This window comes from Bufo bufo, chromosome 1, assembly GCF_905171765.1.
Source record: "Bufo bufo chromosome 1, aBufBuf1.1, whole genome shotgun sequence".
NCBI classification, from domain to species: domain Eukaryota; kingdom Metazoa; phylum Chordata; class Amphibia; order Anura; family Bufonidae; genus Bufo; species Bufo bufo.
Genome location: NC_053389.1, coordinates 281903533 through 281915327, shown reverse-complemented (window position 1 = coordinate 281915327; position 11795 = coordinate 281903533).

Below are 11795 nucleotides of genomic sequence, written 5' to 3'. Positions count from 1 at the left end.
ACATACTGAGTAGATGACAATTAGGTAGATGTATAAAATACCGCTCTTTACTGACTGGAGATTACTGTGTGTATTCCTGTTGGCAGAAGTCGGCTATTCGGCAGAGGTAGCTTGTCCGTGTTTGGAGTGACTGTATTTCACCCAGTTATCCCATCTACCACTAAATATTTTGTAATTGCGCTCTTCAGCAGCCGCCAGTTCCTCGAATCTGTATATTGTATCAATCTTTTCCCTCCATAAAACAGGGGATGGGAGATCAGCTGTGAGCCAAAAACGAGGTAATAGGAGGCGTGCGGCCATGAGCAGGGTGTGGAATAATGGAGGAATCATTGATGTAGAATCAGACGGTGGAAGACTTAATAAGGCTAACTGGGGATTTAATTATATTGAGGTTTTGCATATTTTGTTACTCCTGTCAAATATATCTTTCCACCAACTTAATACACGAGGGCATAGCCACCAAATGTGGAGAAAAGTTCCCCTTGAATCATTGCACCTCCAACATTTATCTGATCCTGAGCTACTGTATTTGGATGTGATGTCAGGGGTTCTGTACCACCTTGTGAGTACTTTATAGCTGTTTTCCTGGATGAGGACACATCTTGAAGATTTGTGTGGGGGTAATAAATAGTTTGTTTAAAACTTGTGGCGAGAAAGATATTTCTAAGTCTCTTTCCCATAAGCCAACAAAAGCTGGTTTTGGCATGTTTATAGGGGTATTCAATTTTTTGTATATTTGAGATATTGGTTTATTAATTGTAGTTTGGCTGCATATCCATCCTTCAAACCAGGTGATTGGTCTGAGAAGTGTTTGAAGGGGGATGTGTTTAGTAATATATGTGTGCAGGAAAGATATTGGAGAAGGAAACAATGATTTCTTTTTTTTAAACAAATAAAATCATGTTTTAGTGTTTTCATAGTCTGAGAAACATAATTTTTTCAGTTTTTGGGCGATTACCTTGGGTAGGGTTTTATTTTTGCGGGATGAGATGACTGTTTTATTGGCACTATTTTGGGGTGCGTGTGACTTTTTGATCGCTTGCTATTACACTTTTTGTGATGTAAGGTGACAAAAAATGGTTTATTTAGCACAGTTTTTATTTTACATTTTTACGGTGTTCATCTGAGAGGTTAGGTCATGTGATATTTTTATAGAGCCGGTCGATACAGACTCGGCGATACCTAATATGTCTACTTTTTTTTTATTTATGTAAGTTTTACACTAACAGCTTTTTTAAAACAAAAAAAATGATGTTTTAGTGTCTGCATATTCTGAGCCATAGTTTTTTTATTTTTTGGGCGATTGTCTCAGGTAGGGGCTCATTTTTTGCAGGATGAGGTGACGGTTAGATTGGTACTATTTTGGTGGGCAAACGCCTTTTTGATCACTTGCTGTTGTACTTTTTGTGATGTAAGGTGACAAAAAATAGTTTATTTAGCACAGTTTTTATTTTTTACGGTGTTCATCTGAGGGTTTAGGTCATGTGATATGTTTATAGAGCCGGTCATTTGGGGAAAATGACGTTTTTGTTTATTTTTACTTGAAACTTTTAATTTTTGGGGGGGAAAACTTTCTTTTTTCAACTTTTTTTTTTTCACTTTATTTTTTGTCCCACTTTGGGACTTGAACTTTTGGGGGTCTAATCCCTTTACAATACATTCCAATACTTCTGTATTGGAATGCATTGGATGTATGAGTAATACAGTTAATACAGTGTGTATTACTCATACAGCTTCCGGCCTGTGAGATCCAGGGGCCTGGATCTCACAGGCTCGTCACTGGAAGGCAGCATCGCGCTGCCTTCCATGCCATCGGGTCCCCCCTACAGCCGCATGGGACCCGATGGCACAGCCGCCGCAACCGCAAGTAAAAGCCGCAAACCGCAGGTCTGAATTGACCTGCGGTTTGTGGCGATCGCCGACACTGGGGAGGTCACGGGACCCCCCCCCCACGCATTTAGCCTAGTTGCCTGCTCAATGATTTGAGCAGGCCCTGGTTTCTGATCACCGGGCGGCGGTGATCGGAACAACACATGACGTACCGGTACGTCATGTGTCCTTAAGTACCAGGATAACATGCCGTACCGGTACGTCATGTGTCCTGAAGAGGTTAAATTTAGCTGAGGTCACTGTTGTTATTAGGGGGTCGGCACCACTGAGGTTACTGTTGCTCTGAGGGGGTCGGTACCACTGAGGTCACTGTTGCTCTGAGGGGGTCGGTACCACTGAGGTCACTGTTGCTCTGAGGGGGTCGGTACCACTGAGGTCACTGTTGCTCTGAGGGGGTCGGCACCACTGAGGTCACTGTTGCTCTGAGGGGGTCGGTACCACTGAGGTCACTGTTGCTCTGAGGGGGTCGGTACCACTGAGGTCACTGTTGCTCTGAGGGGGTCGGCACCACTGAGGTCACTGTTGCTCTGAGGGGGTCGGTACCACTGAGGTCACTGTTGCTCTGAAGGGGTTGGTACCACTGAGGTCACTGTTGCTCTGAGGGGGTCGGCACCACTGAGGTCACTGTTGCTCTGAAGGGGTCGATACCACTGAGGTCACTGTTGCTCTGAGGGGGTCGGGACCACTGAGGTCACTGTTGCTCTGAGGGGGTCGACACCACTGAGGTCACTGTTGCTCTGAGGGGTCGGTACCACTGAGGTCACTGTTGCTCTGAGGGGATCGATACCACTGAGGTCACTGTTGCTCTGAGGGGGTCGACACCACTGAGGTCACTGTTGCTCTGAGGGGGTCGACACCACTGAGGTCACTGTTGCTCTGAGGGGGTCGGTACCACTGAGGTCACTGTTGCGCTGAGGGGGTCGGCACCACTGAGGTCACTGTTGCTCTGAGGGGGTTGGTACCACTGAGGTCACTGTTGCTCTGAGGGGGTCGGTTCCACTGAGGTCACGGTTGCTCTGAGGGGGTCGGCACCACTGAGGTCACTGTTGCTCTGAGGGGGTCGGTTCCACTAAGGTCACTGTTGCTCTGAGGGGGTCGGCACCACTGAGGTCACTGTTGCTCTGAGGGGGTTGGTACCACTGAGGTCACTGTTGCTCTGAGGGGGTCGGCACCACTGAGGTCACTGTTGCAGTGATTTTATTAGGTTTAAAGGGTTTGTCCTAAGATTGATATTTATCAGCTGTTGTTAAAGAGGACCCCTCACCTCTCTGGATTTGTCTATTTTGGAAACTACTTGCAACCCCCATGTAATAACAATCCTGGAGCATCTATTCCTATGACTTTATGTTGCACCATTCTTCTTATTTCTGCTATTTGTTATGAATGACTTGCTAGCAGTTTTCAGTGAAGGTCCAGATGGGGGTGTCACTGCACAGCCTGATATTCAATCAGTGCTGTGAACTGGTAATGCCCCGCTGGACCTTTATTGCAGACTACTAGCAATTTGTTTATAAGTTCTAGTAGGAATAATAGAGGAATGGTACAATATAGAGTCACAAGAATTGATTCCCCAGAATTGTTATTGCATGGGAAATGCAAGTCGTTACTAAAACAGACATGTCCCCTTCAAGTACATGATCGCTGGGGGCCCCACCTTGGTTTCCATGTTCTAGTGTTCTCTGGGTCAAGTATAGATAGGTAAATAGTGTTGATCTTGGGACAATCCCTTAAATTTTTGCTGCTGTTTCTGTGCCGCTGGTCACTGGGGTTTGCCATCCATAACGTGGCCATTGCTGCCCACCAAAGTTACGTCCTTATAGATGAGCTCTCAGGTGGGTATGTCGGTGCCACCGGGGCTATTGGTAGACTCTGAAGATACCTGAGGCACTGGCAGAGCAGGAAACGGGCACAATGGAGGTGGTGCATGCTGGTGCCAAGGGCACAAGCAAAAAACCTAGGCACATACCTCTGGTGCCAGTTGCTCGCACCACCACAGTCACTTGTGGATCTGGATGATGTCATCACGCAGTTATAACCACCAGGCTCACCTGTAGATCTAGGGTGCAGCAACCTATGGCACTCCAGCTGCTGTGAAGCTACAACACCCAGCATGCACACTTGCTCAGCTGTTCTTGTAACTCCTAAAGAAGTGAAAGGAGGATACTGGGAGTTGTAGTTTCAGAACAGCTGGAGTTCCGGAGGTTGCTGATCCCTGATCTAGAGGCTGTCATTTTGTGTTGTGCTTGATCTTGGTATAAAGGGGAGTTTGTCTTCCATGACCAGGTTGCCCTATCTCATGCCACAAAATTGCCACCATCGCTGTGGTTATTGGATTACAGTCTTACAGCGAAGACTTTATGCGCTTGGCAGAGGGACTATGTCCTCGAGGCTGTAAATGGCCACATGCAGTCCTTGTAGCACCACGTGCCGCCATGCGGCACCGCATTAGAGAAGAAATCCTTATAGCACACAATATGTCTAGTTCAGCGTCTGATGGAACATGCTGCAATAAATGATCCTTGATGGATTCATAGGAAAGGTGACATAGGTAGAGGTCTACGGGTGACAGGTCTGTCCGTTATGGAGGTTGTATGGAACCGTGACGCGCCCTTGTGCATAAAGCCTCAAACTGACCAATCACAAAGCTCCTTACTGTAAGGAGCTTTGTGATTGGTTGTTTCAGGCAGTAGCGCTGCCCTTGCTGTTCACAGCGCTTACGGCACTGCTGAATGGCAGGGAAAAGTCTAAGGCGTATTGGTACGCCTTAGACTTTTTCCAGGGAGTAAAATGGCCTGAACAGGCGTCTATGACACTTGTACAGGCGTTATTGCGACCTCTGGCACCGAAAATGATAAAAACCAAAGGGGGCCCAGCATGCATGTGGAACCTACACCCCCTGATCTTCATGGTCGCTGTCATGGCACATAACAGGTTGAACTTAGTGTTAGGTTCCTGTCTTACAGAGATCGTCTTGACTTGTTGCAGACGGGCTCAAATAATGTTGTACGAAATGATTTGCCAAGCATCTCTAATTTATAAGTCTAGCACTAGCAATATAATACATTTTTGTGCTTTATTTAGTTTGCAGAGCGCTGTTGCATTGTATGTTTTGTTCCATATTATGTTGGAAAAAGCCGGACAATTTTTTTTCTTCTGGTGTTAGTTGGTTGTAAAACTGTTCAAAGATGTCCAGATAAATTGTGGTATTCACAGCTGATTTGAAAAAAATTTGGCCCACTATTTGTGTTCCTGACACTGCTCACAAAATGAAAGCTGAGCTCTGATTGGTGGCTATGGACAACTAAGGCTACCTTCACACTCGTGTTTTGTGCGGATCCGTCATAGACGGATCCGTTCAGATAATACAACAGTCTGCATCCGTTCAGAACGGATCCGTTTGTATTATCTTTAACATAGCCAAGACATTGAAAGTCAATGGAGGATGGATCCGTTTTCTGATGTGCCAGATTGTGCAAGCAGCATTTTGGTGTCCGTCTCCAAAGCGGAATGGAGACTGAACTGATGCATTCTGAGCGGATCCTTTTCCATTCAGAATTCATTAGAATGCAAACTGATCCGTTTTGGACCGCTTGTGAGAGCCCTGAACTGATCTCACAAACAGAAAGCCAAAACGCGAGTGTGAAAGTAGCCTAAAACAGATTTACTATTGGAGATATTGGAGGCAGCCTACTTTTTCGTGAAGGAGCTGTTATGTTTGGGCTTCCCTAATGTCTCTTTCAGCCATATTATTCCCTGTTTCAGCTGCACAGCTAGATGCATTTCACTCAGAAGCAGTGGGTGCCTCCCTTCTGCCAGTATTGTATGCAGTGACCTCTCTTCCCTTACATCCCACTATGGTTGTTTTCTTCTAAAGAGCTCAAAAAGCTGATAAAGAGGGATAAATCACACTTGCAGACACACATGAGGCTCCTGTGATGTTTAGAAGCAGTTGTTTTATCATGCTCACAATCTCAGCTAGCTCGGACAGTCCCCCCTTCCTCTCTGCCGTCTTCTGAGTCTTGTGTTACCAGGGATGGATCTTGCCTGACAACAGACAGTGGACGGCAACTTAAACCCCTAGTGGCCGTGACTAGGGATGAGCGAATCGACTTCGGATGAAACATCCGAAGTCGAATCACACAAAACTTTGAATACTGTACGGAGAGAGCACTCCGTACAGTATTAGAATGTATTGGCTCCTATGAGCCGAAGTTATTACTTCACATAACTTCATAAATCTATTTCTACTGTAGTAATAACTGAAGTAATAACTTCGGCTCATAGGAGCCAATACATTCTAATACTGTACGGAGTGCTCTCTCCGTACAGTATTCAAACAAAGTATTATGTGAATCGACTTCGGATGTTTGATCCGAAGTCGATTCGCTCATCCCTAGCCATGACTTTACAGCTTTTTTCAGTTGGATCAAGGCATTTTTTTTTTTTTATATGAAGTGATTTAGAAATTTGCTAAATGATATTGTGTGAAAGGAAGTTGAATTGATGGACTGCCTGCTGCTGCCCTTTGTATATGCATGTCGCTTGCTTTCTTCCCTCAAAGTGACTGTGTGGTGGGCCGCGCTAGCTTGTTGTCTCTAAGCCCTACCTTCTGCATGCTGCCTGGTTTTCTATCGGGTACACACTGCCTCCCAACTCCTTCCTTCTCCCACTGAATGAAGTGGGAAAAGGAAGAAGCGGCATTCCCTATTGGAGGGGGCAGGACTGTAAATCGCAGTACACAGCTACACTTGCCGGTTCCCTGCCCATTGCTGATGGCTGGGGCTGGCATCTATCTGCTAAATTCAGGAGGGTGACCTAAGCCTCAGTTTGACAAGCACTGATCCCCAGCCTGTGTGAACTGCCCACTTTAGATTCTTTCACCTTTCTCCACACATCTGCAGTGTACAAGCTTCGGACACTGAGAGAAGGGAGGGGGAGAGCAGAGAGAGCCATCAGTAAAAGTAGCAGTTCTGTGGTAGATTTATGTTAGATTTCAGCTGCACCAACAGGAAGTTGAAGGCCTTACACGGGCTGAAGAGGCAAAATGGTAGGAAATGTTTAATAACCTCTTTAAGCAACTTTCTAGATAGAGTTTATCGGGTAATTTATATTGATTATCCTCATAATACGTCATCAATATCAGATCAGCACAGGGACCAACACGTGGCACCCCTGCCAATCAGCTGTTAGAAGAGGCTGGCGCTCCATTATTGCCATGGCCTCTTCCTAGGCCATGTAACATTAGTGACATGGCCTAGTTGCAGCTCCAGCCCCTTTGAAGTAAATAGGGCTGAGCTGCAATATTAAAGGGAGTCTTTCACGCCGATTGACCCTATTAACAGACTTATGTCCACGGCATCCCCCCTATTAAAACTGTTCTTACCGTTCGTTTCTTGCTAGCATCGTTCCTCAGAAAAACACTTTTATTCTGTATGCAAATTAGGCTGTGAAGGTGCCCAGGGGCGGCCTTACAACGTCCGGTGCCCAGGCCCCTGGGTCATTTTTCATACCAATCCACTCCCCCTCCCCCACTTCTGCCCGCCCATCCGCCCGTCCTTGGTCTCTTCTCTATCCTTCCTCCTACTGTCCGTGATCCCGCGCATGCGCCGATAACCGCGATATCGGCGCGTGCGCATTGAATGACCACAGTCTGGCCGGGGCATCACAGTTTACTGTGCGCATGCGCCGGCCCCGGCCTAACTTACGTTCTTGCCGTGATCACAGCATCACGGCAAGAATGTAAGTTAGGCCCGGGCCGGCACATGCGCACAGTAAACTGTGATGCCCCGGCCAGACTGTGGTCATTCAATGCGCACGCGCGGTTATCGGCGCATGCGCGGGATCACGGACAGTAGGAGTAAGGATAGAGAAGAGACCAAGGGCGGGCAGATGGGCGGGCAGAAGCGGCGGAAGAGGAGTGGATTGGTATGAAAATGACCCAGGGGCCTGGGCACCGGCCGCTGTAAGGCCGCCCCTGGGCACCTTCACAGCCTAATTTGCATACGGAATAAAAGTGTTTTTCGGAGGAACGATGATAGCAAGGAACTAACGGTAAGAACAGTTTTAATAGGGGGGATGCCGTGGACATAAGTCTGTTAATAGGGTCAATCGGCGTGAAAGACTCCCTTTAAGCTCAGCCTCTATATCTATAACATCTACGGCACTGTTCTTGGAAGGCTGCCGGGAGTCGGCTGTGCTCACCAGAGCTTACGGCGGCAGGTGATCGCCAGGGGTGCTGGGACTCTGACCCCCGCAGATGTGATAATGATGACCTATCCTGAGGTAGGCCATCTTTATCTTTACCTGGAAAAACCCTTTAACATTGCATAGAGAAGCAAATAAACAATCAAAAATGAATCGGTGCAGAGGTGTCCATAATCTTTATAACAGCAATTTGTTACATATAAAACAATGTCCCACATCAAAAGGGCTGTCTCACTTCAGCAAGTGGCATTATATCATGTAGAGAAAATGAATACAAGGCACTTACTAATGTATTGCGATTGTCCATATTGCTTCCTTTGCTGGCTTGATTTATTTTTGCATCACATTATACACTTCTCGTTTCCATGGTTATGACCACCCTGCAATCCAGCAGTGGTGGTTGTGCTTGCACACTACAGGAAAAAGCGTTGGCCTCTGGTGGCCTCTGCTGGATTACAGGGAGGTCGTAACCATGGAACCGAGCGATGTATAATGTAATGGAAAAATGAATCAAACCAGCAAAGGAAGCAATATGGACAATAACAATACATTAGTAAGTGCCTTGTATTAACTTTCTCTACATGATAAATGCTATTTGCTGAAGTGAGACAAGCCCTTTAAGTGCACTCTGGCAGAGAATTATTACTGTTGGTGGGACTTTTGGGAGCACTATTACTGTGGGGGGCACTCTGGCACAGTATCAGCTTGGCACAATTATTTTTGGGGGACACTGTTTAAAGAACTATTAGTTGGGAAGAATTATTTTTGAGGGCATTGTGTGCCAATAATTATTAAGGGGGCACGGTATTTGTGGTACTAGTATTTTTCGGGGGATTATCTGTTTCTGCAGCATAGTACTGGGATGCACAGTGGGCATAGTATTGAGGGTGGCAGGATGATGGAGAAGTAGGAAATTAAGTCTGCGTGTCAAACTCTGTAGAGACAAGAGATGGCTGAAAGAAATCATGATGGTCTGGTCCGAATGGAGAAGATGAGGAGAGGAAAGAGAGCATCTACGTCAGAGGAGACGTCACTGGATGTAAGAGGTACAGTATGCAGTACTATATTACCCTGTATGTTTTTTGGCGCTGTATGGCCCAGAGAGCCCCTTGAAAGTGTACCTAAACCTAAACCATTGTTAAACCTCTTAGGCTGGGTTCACACGAGCGTCACGTTTTGGCTCAGGATGCGTCCTGGGTGCATTGCGGCAAACTCACGCGAGTAGGTACGCAATTTGAGTCAGTTTTGACTGCGATTGCGTTCTGTTGTTCAGTTTTTATCGCGCGGGTGCAATGCGTTTTTCACGCACATGATAAAAAACTGAATGTGGTACCCAGACCCGAACTTCTTCACTGAAGTTCAGGTTTGGGTTCAAGGTTGTGTAGATGTTATTATTTTCCCTTATAACATGGGTATAAGGGAAAATAATAGCATTCTTAATACAGAATGCATAGTAAAATAGGGCTGGAGGGGTTAAAAAAATAAAAAATAATTTAACTCACCTTAATCCACTTGATCGCGCAGCTCGGCTTCTCTTCTTTGTTGTGCAGGAGGAAAAGGACCTGTGGTGACGTCACTGCGCCATGGTGATGGATCATGTGATGAGCGCAGTGATGTCATCAAAGGTCCTTTACCCAGGTCCTGAAGAAAGAAGAGAAGCCGGGCTGCGTGAACAAGTGGATGAGGTGAGTTAAATTATTTATTTTTTTACCCCCTCCAGCGCTGTTTTACTATGCATTCTGTATTAAGAATGCTATTTTTTTCCATAACCATGTTATAAGGGAAAATAATAATGATCGGGTCCCCATCCCGATCATCTCCTAGCAACCGTGCGTGAAAATCGCACCGCATCCGCACTTGCTTGCGGATGCTTGTGATTTTCACGCAGCCCCAGTCACTTCTATGGGGCCTGCGTTGCATGAAAAACCCACAAAATAGAGCATGCTGCGATTTTCATGCAACGCACAAGTCATGTGAACAGCCCCATAGAAATGAATGGGTCCGGATTCAGGGCGGGTGCAATGCGTTCACCTCCCGCAATGCACCCGCGCGGAAATCTCGCCCGTGTGAAAGAGGCCTTAGAAATGCCCTAAAATAATTTTTGGAGTGTATGGATTCTGATTTACATAATATGCTCTGTACTAGCAGGAGCACAACTCGCTGCTCCGCTGGATGCTCTGCACTCGTGCTATGTCAGGCTTGAGCAGAGCGAGGACAGGCAGGAGCTCTCCATAGCAAATCTCTACTCCTGCCTGTCCTCGCTCCGTTATTGTGGATAAACCAATTATAAAAATATACGTCTGGATCAGAGTTTTGGATGTTTTTCTGTATAATAAACTAACACTTTCATTGTAACATATCACTGGAGTGCAGTGAATTTTCTCTAATTAAGGCCTCATGCACACGACCGTTGTGTGTTTTGCGATCCGCAAAACACGGATGGCGTCTGACTGCACGGAGAGCCATTAATGTAACTGCCTATTCTTGTCCACAAGAATAGGACGTTATATTTTTTTGTGGACCACGGAACGGAGCAACGGATGCGGACAGCACATCTTTTGCTGCCTCATTGAAGTGAATGGGTCCGCATCCGAGCCGCCAAAACTGCGGCTCGGATGCGGACCAAAACAATGGGGCCTAACGGAAGTGACAACCAAGTCTTTCGCTTGCAACAACACATTAAGGCCTCATGCACACTAACATATTTTGTTTACGTGTCCGTTCCGTTTTTTTTGCGGATAGGATATAGACCCATTCATTTCAATGAGTCCGCAAAAAATGCGGACAGCACACCGTGTGCTATCCGCATCCGTATGTCAGTTCCGTAGCCCCGCAAAAAAAATATAACATGTCCTATTCTTGTCCATTTTAGGCATTGTTACAATGGATCCGCAAAAAAACGGATGGCATACGGATGTCATCCGTTTTTTTTGGTGGATCCGCAATTTGCGGACCACAAAACATACGGTTGTGTTGTGCATCTAGCCTTATAAAGCAAAAAATATAGTAATTTTTTTAAATTGTTTTAATACTTAAAAAAATAAAAACGGATTCTTTCTTTGTTTAGTCATATTCTGACCCTAACTTTTTCATATTTATGTCTATAGAGCTGTGCGATCTGTAGCTTTCACTGATACCATTTTGATGTGTGTATGACATTTTGATCACTTTTTAAAGAATTTTTTGTGAGGTGAAGCAAAAAAAAAAGGAAAAAATAATTTTTTTTAAATTCTTTTTTCAATTATAGTGTTTACCGTATGAAATAAATGTTTATTTTAATAGTTTGGGCTTTTTGGGACCTGGTGATGCCTATGATATTTATTTTAATATGGGGAAGGGGGGGGTGATTTGAATGTTATACTTTTTTATCACCGTCGTGCTCCGTCAGGTGATGAGGGAAATAGTTCCTAATTTGTGACCCCCTCTATAAGGCAGACTAGTGCACCGGCCTACAATAACACAGGGAGGCGACCATGTGGCTTGGATAATAGTCGCACTGCATAAGTAGCCTCAGCCTAAATTTGTACAGTTCCTTCAAGCACCCCCACCATAAGGCAGGCTGGGCTCCGTATTATAGGACTACGACCAACTCATACAAGTTTGAAAAGCGCCACAGGTCGCGCAGCTACTACAGTACTACTCTGTGTGTACGAGCTGCTGTGTATAAACGGTCGCGGGGAGGAGCTATCACCCAGCGCATC